The following is a 13866-nucleotide window of genomic DNA, read 5'->3' as shown; positions in this document are numbered from 1 at the left end:
CGTACCTAACCTGGTGCGGTGTCACTGCTCTGATATGCTTGGTGTACATACAGGACTTGCTGTCCTTCTAGAAAGATGTCTCTTTTTTTCAAAACAAAACAAAACATCAGGATATCTTGATCACCAGAAGCAGAGCAATCAGTCACAAATAAAACTGTTCTTAAAATTTAGCTCCATTTTAAGTAAGGAAATCTCCAAAACAATGCAGTGATCCTGTTATAAAAAATCCAGCTGCCACCACTGTAAAAAAGAATGGTTTATAAGCCATTCTCTCAGAACAGGGAAATTCCTTATAGCTTTTCATATTCCGACAAGCCCAGTCAGTATGTAGTCTTGCTTTCACAGATTTACTATAAAATTTATTTCACTATTTCATGAAGCAATATGATCTCAAACATGAACATTCAAAACATTCAAAAAAAACAACAAAAGAAACAACGAACCAGAACTTAATTCTTTAACTCCTGTAAAAGACATCTTATTGCTAACTCATCTCCAGAGACTAACGCAGGATCTAGCCTGGAAGATAGATTTGTTTCTAGAAAAAAGTTTCTTCTGTGTAGAACATTGTGTCCCTAAGACAGCGTAAACTGTTGCTGCTTATAGTCAACCCAAATGCAGACCTTTACAAATAGCACTGTATTCCCTGTGACTTCACAAAAAACTACAACGAGAGGCTCTATTAACCATCTTGTGCAGACAAGCTCCAGAACATCCGATTTAAAATACTTATTTATGAAGCTATAGCAAAATTCTCTAGAAAAGAAAATTCTCGCGAACAAAGACGTTCTGACAAGAAACTTGTTCATTTTGAAGTGGATACTTCAGACAAGGTCACATACTACAGGGACTCAGTGACCAAATTGAATTTGCTTTTTTAATAGATATGTACAAATGTAGAAACATCCCAGACATATGCACACAAAAACCTTCTCTTTGGCCTTTTTCAGGTGTTCCAGGACCACTGACTGATTTAACCAAAGTGTGCTCACCCACGCACTTGGAATTTCACAAGCATCACGTAAAGACCCTCCATTCCACCCTGCAAGACGCATCATAGAACCAGCACAAAGCCAGGTGCGGGCGGCAGCCTTACCCCGGGGTCAGTCCAGCCTCACTGATTCGTGAACTACAGGCAGGGCAGTTGGTGGGGCTGTTTGTTTCAGTTTGCTTTTTTTCGTGCATGTGCGTGTCTTTTGGGTTTTTTTCTTTCACCCAAACCCACAAAACTGCCATACTATATTGGTACCAATGATCTTGATCTAATTATTAGGCAGGAAAAGGAAAAATGTGAGATGAAACTCAAAATTATAAGGCCAGAACCACATATAATTAAAAAAGACACATAAATTAGGGGTTTAAGAAACAAGCAGTGAACATGCTTTTCAGATGAGAAATACAAGTTTCCAAGTAGTGGCACAGACCTCTTATTTTGTTCTATAGACTTGGAAACCTGGTTTTTAGAAATCTTAGAGAACACCTGATCTCAAACATTGATGTAAAACTACCTATGTGTTTGTTCCTCTGCTCAGTTGCTTTCTTCAAATACATAGAATTTACATTCTAAGGAACATATTTTCTCATCAGAATCACTATGGCAAAAATAACTACTCAGCAGTTGTTTCTCTACGGTACTTATATTTTAAATAAACATAGACCAGAAGGAAAGACAACTGTGTGCTTTCTCGACGTTTCTGGATTTCCTTAAATGAGCCACTGCCAAGATATTGTGGTCCAGAGGAGAATACAAATAAACTACAAGGATCTTGTCTGTTGGAATTCAACACCAAACCAAGGAAAGCCTGTTTGTATAGTAATTTTATCATCAGGTATCATTAGCAGTATCAGCCCCTTTATCAGCTCATCTTAGGTGAGAAAGGTTTAATTTCTTGCAAGGCAGTTACAACTTCATATCACAACTTCTTAGAGCTGCCAGTGCTGATATTTTGTAGAATCTAAATCACTGAAAAACACTGATGTGGTCAACAAGAAAAGTAAACACTGCATACAAATTCAGGTTCAGCTCAGAGGAGAAATAAACCCAAGACTAATTGTACAGACTATGCTGCACATACGACCTATTTGAACAAACAAACAATGGCAACCCTCAGCTACCATTGATCATGTACGTTATAGTTACAGCGAATCTTAAATCATTGTCTCTCTGGAATGAAAGAGAAAATTGAGATAGATACTGAACTGTCAAAAGCGGAAAGCTTGGTAATTGGGGGTCTTTCATGGAAACTTTTGAACTTAAGTCAACCAGCAGCTATGCAGCTATTGAGATTTTAAACATCCTGACTACTCACTAATGAGCGCATATCTGCAGAAATCCTGCATGAGACAAATGCTATAAGCTTCACCATGAACTAGAAATAAAACCCTTGGGAAATCTAAGCCTAATCAAAGCAAAAGTCAATTTTCTTACAGCATATACAAAGTAAATGCCTTAGAAAGTGAATTTCAGCAAGTGGAATCAGATTATAAGTATTACAGTGCTCACTGGTCAGCACTGACAATAGTGAAGATAGAAACAACTAAAACACACAGAGCAGCTATTAAGAATTTCTGTTTTTCAAAGCTGAATGCTTTTCTAAACTCTGTGGAAAAACTTCAGGAAAATCTTGGAGGAATGTACTTATTCTCATAGAGCTACAATTTCAAGTAACTCAATGCAGACTTCGAAACACACAACATAAATACTTCTGAATTGAAACATAATCTAAAAATGTTCACTGCTTTTATTTACAATCCTTCTGAAGTTCTTAGGAAAACCCTCCAGATAAGCATTATATCTTTTGTAGAAAGGCATGGCTAGCCTTGCGAACTTCCTCTGTCAATTAGGACTCTGCTTTAATTCTCAGACTGTTACAGAAATATCTCACAAAGAAAAAAAACAAAGCTTAAGCAGTTCGCTGTCCCTACAGATGGCCAATTCAAATGCTCAAACACCCACACAGGAGATATACATATAGCTCCAGCCTCTCTAGAATACTGATACCTTGAGGAGAAGTCAGCATTGCCTCGTGTTCTCCATTCCACAGTATCATAAGACTGATGTACTTGGGCTTAGCAGGACAACATAACATGACCAAGATGAATTTCAAATCCATTTTAGATTCACACATATGAGAAAATCTGATTTCCTGTTCCACTAATACCTTTTTAACCTTTTCCTTCATCACCCATTAGGACAAATCCACTATGTTTGAAGGTTTCATGATACAATCAAAGAAACACAAAAGTTTCATCAGTATATGGTTACCTGGAATGTGGGAGACTGGTGCTCTAACCAGCACGCTACTGTTCCTAGCTGAGGGATGAAGAGGGAGAGAGATCTCTCTTATTTTTATATCAGGTTTTATCTGAATCTGAGCAACTCTCCTCCAAGCAAGTATGTGTCAATATATTTATGCTTTTAATTGATCTGCTTTGCCTTCCATTAACAAAATGCTCCATTTTTGAAAATTCAACAATAGATCTTTTCCAAACTTTTTCACAGAACATTATTCAGAAGGCTAAGAAGCCAGTGTGTTTAATTTGTGTGCTCTCTCGGAGAGTTTTGGCTCAATGCATTCATTTAATTTTGCAAGAAATTCTTAAGTTTTAAACATCTGTTTCCACTAAGATTGAAAACATATTGCAAAAAGCAACATTTTCAAGATTCATGTGCTGCTGTAAGAGGGAACTAGATCTCGTCAAGCAATGAGGGGGAGGTACGGATAGTAAAGGATCAGTCTGTATTTAAACCCATTTCTTGGGAAAAAAAAAATTTAAAAGTTGGACATAATCCAGCAATTTTTAAGATTCCAGCGAATCCATATATTGTGATTAAAATATTGTTCCCAAACCAGCATTGCAATCTCCAGCTGATCCTTTCTCTGTGCAAAGCAAATGCATCAGTCAATCTGCTGTGAAAGGAAACTTGAAACTATTTTGATCAGTGGCTACAGTATTGCTTATGAAATTACTAAGATACCTTTAAACAACCACCGCTTCCACACGTTTTGTTCCAGAAGTCTGCTACCCTCACAGCGGTCCCATGTTCCACGCAGGAAATGGTTTTTGTGCTCCATATTAAGACTATTCTTGTGAGCACTTCTTTGGAGATGTCAGCTAACTTGTATGTCACTTAGCTTGTGCAAGCCAGTAGGATTGTAAAAGACATAAAACTCTCTTAATTTCATATTATAACACTATCACTATATTCTCATACAGACCACACAAAGTAGTACTCACTAGTGTACAATATCCTTGTCATTCACACAAATTCTTTTAACATTTAAAAGTTTCAACATAAAAATAACTTCCCCTGTGACCCACCCTCACAACACTTATTGTAACTTTATTAAACAAATGTAGGACTATAACTGGGCTTTTTGGTTTGTCCCCTCCATCCTCCTCACTCTGCCTCCCCCATCCCCAGTTTTAGTCCAAAGCAAATGCCAAAAGCAGGGTTTGCAATAGTCTTAATTATAAAGGTTTTTCCCAAACGGAAATGCATGCCCCCTGAAGACTTCATTTTCAAACCCTTATTACCTGTCATAGAATAGGCCTGGTGCAACAGTTGAAGAATATATCATGCAGGCATTCACTTAGACTGTGATCTCCACCTGGATGCTTAGAAAGCAGCGTGTTTTCTTAAGAAAAACTAATAGCAGAAACATTCAACTGCTTTGAGAGAGCAACGCTATTATTCTGCCCTGTATTGCTTTGTATCTTGTGAACTGAATCTATTTCAGGTGTCACTGAAAATGCACAATAGGTCTCTTGACTGGATGGCTAGAAGTTCAGGTGGCCCCAGTTCAGACACATGCTGTGCTCTCACACAATTTTCCTCGTATATTTATAAACTTGAAATGTTAAGAGGTCTTTCTTCCCTAAACTCCTTGGAAAGCACTATTATCTCATGGCGAGTGGATAGCTGCCCTGATCCCAAATGTGTAGGTATGCTCACACCTTTGATGGACTTCATCCTGCAAAGCTTTTATTTCAATGTATCTTCACCAGGTACATGGGTGATTGGATCCTCAATCATGCACTATTTAATGCACACTGGCATCGGTCTGATACCATTGGAAGGATTTGGAGGTTTAACTGCCCACTTGTTGCTCATCTGGCATAGGCCTTTGTAAACATCACACTTTATGTGTCTGTTGGTGGACTAACCAGTTGCCTGCCTGCCAACAGCCTCTCTGCTCAGCTTTCACAACACTCCCTTCTTTGCTTCTTGCCTCTGGTTTGGGGGCATTTTCTTGATTCCACTCCACAAATACGAACATCATTCACCTTACCCAGAAACAAGTCAGAGACCTCGGCACACAAAAAAAGAACAGGGACACAGAAGCCACCCAAACAGTAACACCTCATATCAGACAACACTGTAACATCTCAAAATTGGAGTATTTCAGCTTCCAACTGATCTTTTTTTTTAAATTTCATTTCTAGTACTCAATTCTTCAATGACAACAAGAATGGAAACACTGTGGAAAGCTGTCAGCTTTCAATGAAAAGCTTAGTTCAAATGAAAATCCAGATCTTCAGAGTGCAGCTTCAATTGAAAAATTTCAACGAATTCTTCAGCACTGCTAAGTTGGAGGATGAAGCTGAGCCAACCTAACAGCTTGCCATCATCCAAAGGGAACATATACTCCCCTTCTTTCCCTTTCCTTCCGCTCTCTAGGTACTCAGTTGACGTTAACCTGGCAGAAAATTAATCCAGCATAGGAAAAGTGAAATAAGCCCTTCCTAAACTAATTCATTCTACATGATTTTGTTGATTGTGTTGGGTTGTTGGTATCACTGTACTTAGTATATATGCAGACAGTAACATTTAGCATGTATATTGTCCACCCTTCCATTGTTTGTTTGATATCAAAGTTTTTAAGACAATTGGTACCATTTCAGTTTCTTCCCAACATTAAACCACTCCACCCATCTGAATTTACTATGAGTCTGTATTCAGACAAATAACACCTCTGTTCCCTGCAGGTAACAAGAAGCTGAAGAACGGCTAAAGCACAGAAGGCTTCTGAGGAACCAAATATAGGCTGTGTCAAGCGTACTAATGTCTACTGGATTGTAATCACAGAGGTATACACCATACACAGGTAGTGAATTTCAGTGCCACTTTTGCTAAGGTGAGAAACATAAGGCTGCCTTCTATTTTGGTGAAGCAAAACTGAGAAAAACCATCATTTGGTGCATGGATGCTTTGATGGTGTGAATGGTGAAAACAGAGGAGGAAGGTTGTCGATGTGTTGTTGACTTAACTATCATATTGCAGTAACCAATATCCTCAAGTATATGGATAATCGAGTAGTTTCCCCAAAAGACATAGCAGGATAGAAAACTTGTGGATACCTTATGCTTAAGGACAGAAACAACCTCTAAAAACTCCAAGTTCTCATTCTGATATACATAAACAAGGCATGTCAGAAGTGTAAGCACAAAACAAGAGTTCCTTAGCTCTGATTTACTGCTACAAATAATTTGGTGACAATCTCACAGCTTCTTCTGACTGCTCAGTCCCAACTCTGACAGGTTTCACTGGTGTTAAGCCATGAGTTTCCTGATCTGATAGTTCAATCAACAGTCAGATCTAGTCAACCAAGAGCATGGCACAGAAACAGGAATGAATAGGTTGGACTGCCTTTGAACTCCACCAAGCAATATTGTCTCTAAATGCTTCATATTGTCACACAATGGCCTGCTCCATGTATCACAGCCCACAGAAGGACTGAAACAAAGAATGAGGCAGACCACTGATGAAACTCAGTGCTTCCTTGCCAGAACTGCAGCACTGGTAAGACTGCCTGCCTAACTGGATTTAATACTACTTTAGTCATATTGTTTAATGCTTATTATGTGCAATCATGGATCTAAATGTGCTTTCAGCTAAATGTATTTGCCAGGTCTACAAGCTTCCTGTGTCCTCAGATTACAGGGCTCCTACATACGCCTCCATATAGAAGGGCATATAAGAGAATACATGTTTAGCTCTGGAAAAAGTTTTGTACTCACCAAAATCCCCAAACTAATCATGTTAGTAGCCCTGTGAGTACTTCCATGCATTATTATACAATATATATTTTTTCCAAAGATGTGCATAGAATTCTGAAGACTTGAAACAGATAACATGCAACATCAAGAATGCATACCCTATATACGGGTACAATTTACATTTAAAATTGCAGATATACAAATGGAAAAGAAACAACTATTAGAGGCAGAACATGTTATGAGACATCTACAGAGGAAGTCTGAAGAAATCCTCCACATATTCTTATCTATAGTGTTATCTCAGACTATGAAAACTTATAAAGAAGTTCTTACGAGTCAAACATAAATTTTATGATGGTCAAGTTACATTAGGGTTTTAAATCTTGTGACTATAGATCACAGAGCACAAGCACTAGTGTCAGAACATGATTCTCAAATTTCCTGGCCTGTTCAGGTTTCTCCATTCCAGTTTTTATTACCTGTTCTTCCTTTGTTCTAAGCTCCTAAATTCTTCAAATCTCTCTAATTAGTCAGAGAGGTGCCACAGAAATGACTAGGAAGAAATGAGAGATCATCCAGAATTTGTTTCTCGGTATATCTGAAGTGTGCCAGTGCCACCACAACCAGCTCAGTTTGTCCTTTGTGCCAACACAGACCATGAACCTTCCACTGGGCTATATACTAACTCGGGATGCAAAGCCTAGCAGAATTCCAAGAATAAAAAGACCAAATTGGGAATTAAGGAACAACCTATGCGTTAATTGCTAGCTATCCAGGATATACTAGATGAGACACAGGAAGCCCCAAGGTCTTTTCTTCTCCTGGACAGGATGATAGCAGCTAAGCAAAGATTAGAAAAGGAACACAGCAGAAATATTGTTGCAAGTGCTGCAGTAAGCAGGTGCCTCCTCTCTTTCCCTCTCCTCAGCTCTCAGTCCCTTCCTGCGAGCCCTAGAGATGCTATAGGGTTAGGAGATTGTGAGGGGTGGCAGGAGGAACTGAGCAGCCCTCAGAGCACTCTATGACTCATAATACTAGAAATAACCTGGTTTAAAATGTTTAATTCTCCCACAAAGAAGATTGTATTTTCTTCCCATATGTCCTCTCAGTAAGGTTTTCTTTCATTAAATATTTTTGGCCAGTAAAAAGATATGGTCAAATTAATATTTTTAAACATATAGACAGCCCTACCTACTTCCGGTTTTAGGTATTTCTTTCCATAGAATTGGCAACAGGATCTTTATAAAGTAGGAATTGGAAAGGATCCTAAAAGCAGATAAAGAAAAGGACACTTGCAACCAAGAATACAGATTTAAAAAAAGCCAATGAACTAATACATCTTCAATTCTTGCATGCTGTAAAGGAACACCCATGATATTCTGCATGTTCCTGGAAGCCCTGAAGTATAAGAATGGTTCCTACAACAGAACCATAGAAGTTGAGGGAAGACTAGTTCTCTTTAGCAGCAGCTCATCATGGGAGCCTCTAAAGCAAGAGAGACAGTCATGACCCAAATACAGAATAGCATTGCTTATTTTTTAATTTTTACTTTCTTTGTAAGTATTAGTATTAGGTAGTTTTTAAGTATTATTTGAAACAGGTTTAATATATACCATAAAGCAATCTCTCCTCTTTAGAAAAAGAGGATTTTTTAAATTAACTTTAGCTAAACAGTGCTAAGAAAGTATGCAACCCTGTTAAACAGTTCTGACATGGCTTCTTGGGTTGCCTTAGATCTCTCTGAATTGATTAGATACACAGAAGAAAACCAGGACATACCTTATATGCCACTGTCTGTTACACAGCCATCTTCAGATCAATTTCTGCAATCCAACAGTAGCATTAGCAGAATGAGTACTTGAGTGAAAACCACATGGAAAAGCTTTTACTCTAAACCATGACCCACTACAGAAATCTGTACACATGGAAATACCTATTTCTATAACACAACATACAAGTAAGAAATAACATGTGCATAATTGTTGTAGTATATTTTTTTCAGCACTTCTAAAACTCCAGGCTTGGATCTACAGTTTGTACAGCTTCTGACAGCCTCTGATTTATAGCCCTATGCTCGGCATTGAGCATATCAACTACATGATTTCAACAGTGTGGGATCCAGGCAGGAGGAGGGTGGTCAGGAAAGCTGTAAGGCAACAGCAGTAACATATAAAGATTCATTCCCCCACCTTGTGGATAACTACTGAAACAACTATTCACAGTAGCATTTCATCATTTGCAACCCAGACACATTCATTTATCCATTTCACACACAGATTTCTGCTATACCCCAGTGAGTCAAACTTAAATAATCCCTGCAATTAACCCGAAGTTGCTTGAAATAACATGATGATTTATTTTTCAAATTCTATAGAAACTTAAGCGAACATACGTTCTTTGGATGCTTATTAACATCAGTACCCAACTACTTAAGGTTGTGATGCTCTGTTAAAATATGAAGAATGTCTTGACAGCATACAGAAAAAAAGTCAGCTAACAGGGCTTTAAATTTAAAAGTTTCTCCAGGACTGTCACCACGACAAACCTGCTTTAAAAACAATCATACAGTTCCTCCCCAATATGCCTGTCAGAACGCCATGATACTGAACTTTCATTTTATCTTGTTACTTGATTATACACCTTTCAGGACTGGATGAGGTCTAAAGCTGTGTTGCTTAAGGTACTGACTTGAAGATATTTCCTGTGTTGCTTTTAGTGATAATTAACCTGCAACTATCCTATGGGATCAGTTGCAGAAGTCTTTTGGGGCTCCTTAAGAGCATCCTAGCCCAATGTCGTAGCTCTTTAAAAGTCAATAGCAAATTTCTTTTGAGCAGGGAAATGGAAAGCACAGCCAGAGGTGAAGACAACAAACACAAGAGGAAGCTTTGTAAGTCTGACAGTCCTCACACAACAACTAAGTCAAGGGCAGGTTCAGGGCCACACTTACCAGAGCAGAGACAAAGACCTGCACAAATCAGGGACCTATACAGCTTTGACAATATGAGAGAAATTAATGTCATACCTGATAGGCAAACATTTCAAACCCCTAGAATTGTACTCCATTATACATTGCATAAGCAGTTTTCTTTTTTTCTTTTTTTTCTTTTTTTTTTTTTTTTTAAGATTTTCTTTTGGATAAGCATTTTTTCAGAATGACACATCCTTACTGTGCTTACCTTTGATAAACAGGAGACTCTAGAAACAACGTGGACACACACACAAGATGAACACTGGAATTTGAGTGTTGTCATACTACCAATATAGAGGATTTTGTGTTCCATCTGCTGACCCCAGTACAGTGTCTGGGAATAGCTCTCTGCCTCCCTGACTGAAATCCAAACAAAAATTCCTTCTCCTTGTTGAAGTTCAACACAGTTACCGTTTGCAAGTAGCATAGTTTCTCTTCCTAAGTAGATGAGGTATCTTCCCAGGTAATGATGTAAAAGGAATTTGTAGCAGGATTTCAACATATCAAATTAGCTTTTTACCAATTTTTTACCTCTAAAGTTTGCCATTTTACAGATTTATCACCATCCTGCTGTCACTTTCCTTCACTCCCAAACTACCATGACAGTATTATTGGGGTTTCTCCTGCCTCACCCCCCAATCCCAATGCAATCTGAAAACTAGATTAGGCCAAGTAACAAACAATATAAAATAATTTCAAAGTAGAACTTTACTTGATGACCTGTAGGAAGGGTGAGGATACAATGAATTGTAAAAACCGAAGGTTTTAAAATCACACATCCCTTTTGATAGGTCACCTCTTTCCTTTTTAGAGTTTTCTCCTTTCATACTTAGGCTTCTCCCTTCAGGCAAGTCAGGTGACTAGATTAAGCTACTATCTTAGCTGCCGATAAACTTCTAGAAAACTCCAAAACAGGAGCAAATTGCAGCACAGAGAAAATAGATGCTGAAGTCTGGATATCTGTGTATCTGCACAGATCGTTACTTAGTGATCACGCACATGAGAGCCATAATCCAGGGAAGGGAATTGCATTAGGAACATTAGTAAACTGAACAATATTCATATCTTGGAACAAATTTTATTTTACATCTAGACATCTAATTATCTTTATTTCTTCAATCTGCCTTTCATGTGCTGTGTGGCAACATATGTTTAACTGATAACTGCCCTCTCCCTCAAAAGCACACCTTTGTCCAGGAAATTTTAATAAAGAAACTAAAGCTTTGATTTTTCTGATGGAACTTGAAGTTGGATACGTTGATTCTCAAATCCCTCCACTTGGTTCTATTAAGATTTCTCTTGAAATGGTCAGTCCACTGGCATCTATACCAAATCAAGTCTTCACACTCAGGTTTGAATAAGTGCGACTTTATAAGCTGTTGAAAGAATTATTTTGTCAAACAGATATTAGCTAGTTGCAAAAGGTCTCACAAGTCAGTTTTCATTTGTAAAATGAAATCCTTTATATTTTATTTTTAAATACTCTGAGTGACTCAGGATCCCCTTATATAAATAACCCTTGATGTCAACCAACCACTGAGATTATGATATATATATAGTGTAATCACTATGTTACTCTAGTACAACAAAAGCATACTTATTGGCAGCCAGGAAATCAAAATATTGGTACCTTGACTGTTAAGCTGAATTACTTAATTTTTCCTCTCATTTGACTTCACAATTAACCCCCTCTAAAACTATTTGATCTCTTACTACTAAAACACTCCCTATTCAGTGTCTGTAATAAACCAAGTATTCTTCCAGGCTTTGCAATTATTGAGAAAAGGGTTAAATATGATGGTGAAACGTGTGAAGTTTGACAGGTATAATTTAAATTAACCCAGGAAACAAAAAACCTTTCTTTTGTGGGGGAGAGGGAGGCATTTTAGATTTATTGTGAAGGAATCACAGAACAGCCAGGGTTGGAAGATATAATCTCTTGAGATTAGCTGACTGTGGCTGAACTGGGCACAGTGGGTTGTCCAGGACCACGTTGACTCAGGATGTTAATACCTACAACGTTGGAGATGCCACAATCTGAGTGTTTTTAGGAGTATTGGGAGTGGTTGGGTGGCATTTGCTTCTTTTAAAAGGTCACCGAAGTAGTTTCAAGTTGTTTATAGAGAATGACTGATAGTACTAAACTTAATGCATATAGGATCCTTCTAAGAGAAATTAATCAATTTAACCTGAATAAAATCCAGTTAAAACTCCCATTGAAAGAGATGGTAAAATTCCCTCTGAAGAGTTAACAGCAAAATGGACCAAGCTCACGTATTAAATTAGGAAAAGCGCTGATTGTGTTTTCAAAATACAACATTTCTGTGTGTGAAAACTTACTAGTCTCCAGATCAGACACAAATTCAATGAAAATTAAAGTTAGAAAACCTCTCCCCAAAGGCCCACAGTTAAGTGGAATTGATAGTACCTGCCTATGAAAAAAAACACATATATCCACTATCTCTTGCAAAATTTCTCATGTCTTCCTCTTTTATTAACATTAAAAGGTTCTAAAATCATAAGCAAAAGCACTTTTTTTTTTTACATGAAACAGTTTCATTTTATTATAATTTTCTGCTACTGTCCTTTAAAACGGTTACTAGGTTGAGACGGACCTACATTAAGGACCCACTGCTCTCTGCATAGGAAGCAACTGAGCATGCTACGGGATGGGGAAGGGCATGACAGAAAGGGACTGAGAAAGTTTCAGAAAGAAGCCTACAGCTCAAGTAAGAGACTGAGAAAACAATCACAAGGACTAAACACCCATCAGGCCTTACTAGAAAAAAGCATCAGAGAAACCTATGACAAGCCAGAAATCAAAGGAGTAACTGATGCAAAGCAAGGACCCAAGCCCAAGCTAAATGCTTGGAGTTGTAATTAACAAGTGAAAAAGTAAAAACTTCTGAGAATTCATTGTAAGGAAAGTTCTAGTAAGATCTCAGCAGTTTGGACAACTTGTGTGCTCAGTAATAATGAAACTCTAGAGCTTCATAGAAACATAAAATCTTAAAGGTATGGGAAATCTCTTGGTTAAACGACAAAAAAAACCAAACAAAAAACTACCACCAAAACCACAAACAACTACTTTGAAAAAGCTCTTTCACTTTGCATTGCAGTATCTGGTTGGAATTCATCACTGAAGACTGTCTGAAAACCCCCACAATGCCTCATACTTACAGATCATGTAAACACCATTTCATTCTGTAATTGTTTTTATGCTGGATATAGGACTAGGGCCTAGACAAGTGACTCTGCTTGTGCCTTAACTCCTTCAGCCGGCACTTCAAGAGGATGCACCAGCTTAAGGAGATGGGCAGAAAGAGAACAGAGAAAGAGTTGCCAAAGTCAGAGGCCAAAGCTGAGGTACAGCCAACAGCGTCTGCAGCCGGAGAGAATGCAGCAATGCAAAAGGCTGGATAAAAAACAAGAGCAAAGATGGAAGAACTCTTAGTAAAATGGAATGGAACACCTATAGAAAGCACAGGACAAGCATCGGAAATCTATTGGTCTCAAACTTCTGTCTTCACTTAAGCAAAAAAGGCCTTTCTTAGCAAATGCTCTTTCATGTCCTCTTGAGTGCTTGATCCAAGTGGTAAAGAAGGTTGTTCATTACTTCTTCAACGCCAGTTCAAATTCAGTTAGCAACTCAAACTGCAAAGACATGCATTTCAAAATAAAAAATTGTTCTAAAGAAGCCTACTGCTTCTTCAGACTATTTTAAGTTGTACCTAATCACATATAGAGTGAGAAAACAGAGTATCTACTGTTTACAATTCAAGCCAGACAGTTTACAAATAAGAATGAGGAAGTACAGAAGTGAATCAAGCAGCAGACTGAAGTCAGGAATGTGGCATCAGAACTGGCTTAAGCTCCAATTCTCCATCTCAGAA

General features: G+C 38.0%; 1 protein-coding gene across 2 annotated transcripts in view; it reads right to left on the bottom strand.

Moving 5' to 3' along the window:
- Nucleotides 1-11037: 11037 nt before the first annotated feature.
- Nucleotides 11038-13866, bottom strand: part of VPS13C (vacuolar protein sorting 13 homolog C) — an 89003-nt gene continuing 86174 nt past the window's right edge. Inside the window, exon 86 of one of the 2 annotated variants that reach the window (XM_071813809.1) lies at nucleotides 11038-11349. The gene's annotated coding sequence lies outside the window, so the exon portion shown is untranslated. Of the gene's footprint in view, nucleotides 11350-12153; nucleotides 13628-13866 lie in introns of those variants that run through there. The other variant, XM_065847476.2, reaches the window with a different exon arrangement.

The sequence above is a fragment of the Patagioenas fasciata genome, chromosome 12 (genome assembly GCF_037038585.1).
Source record: "Patagioenas fasciata isolate bPatFas1 chromosome 12, bPatFas1.hap1, whole genome shotgun sequence".
Classification (NCBI taxonomy): Eukaryota; Metazoa; Chordata; class Aves; order Columbiformes; family Columbidae; genus Patagioenas; species Patagioenas fasciata.
This window is presented reverse-complemented; position numbering and strand designations above follow the sequence as displayed.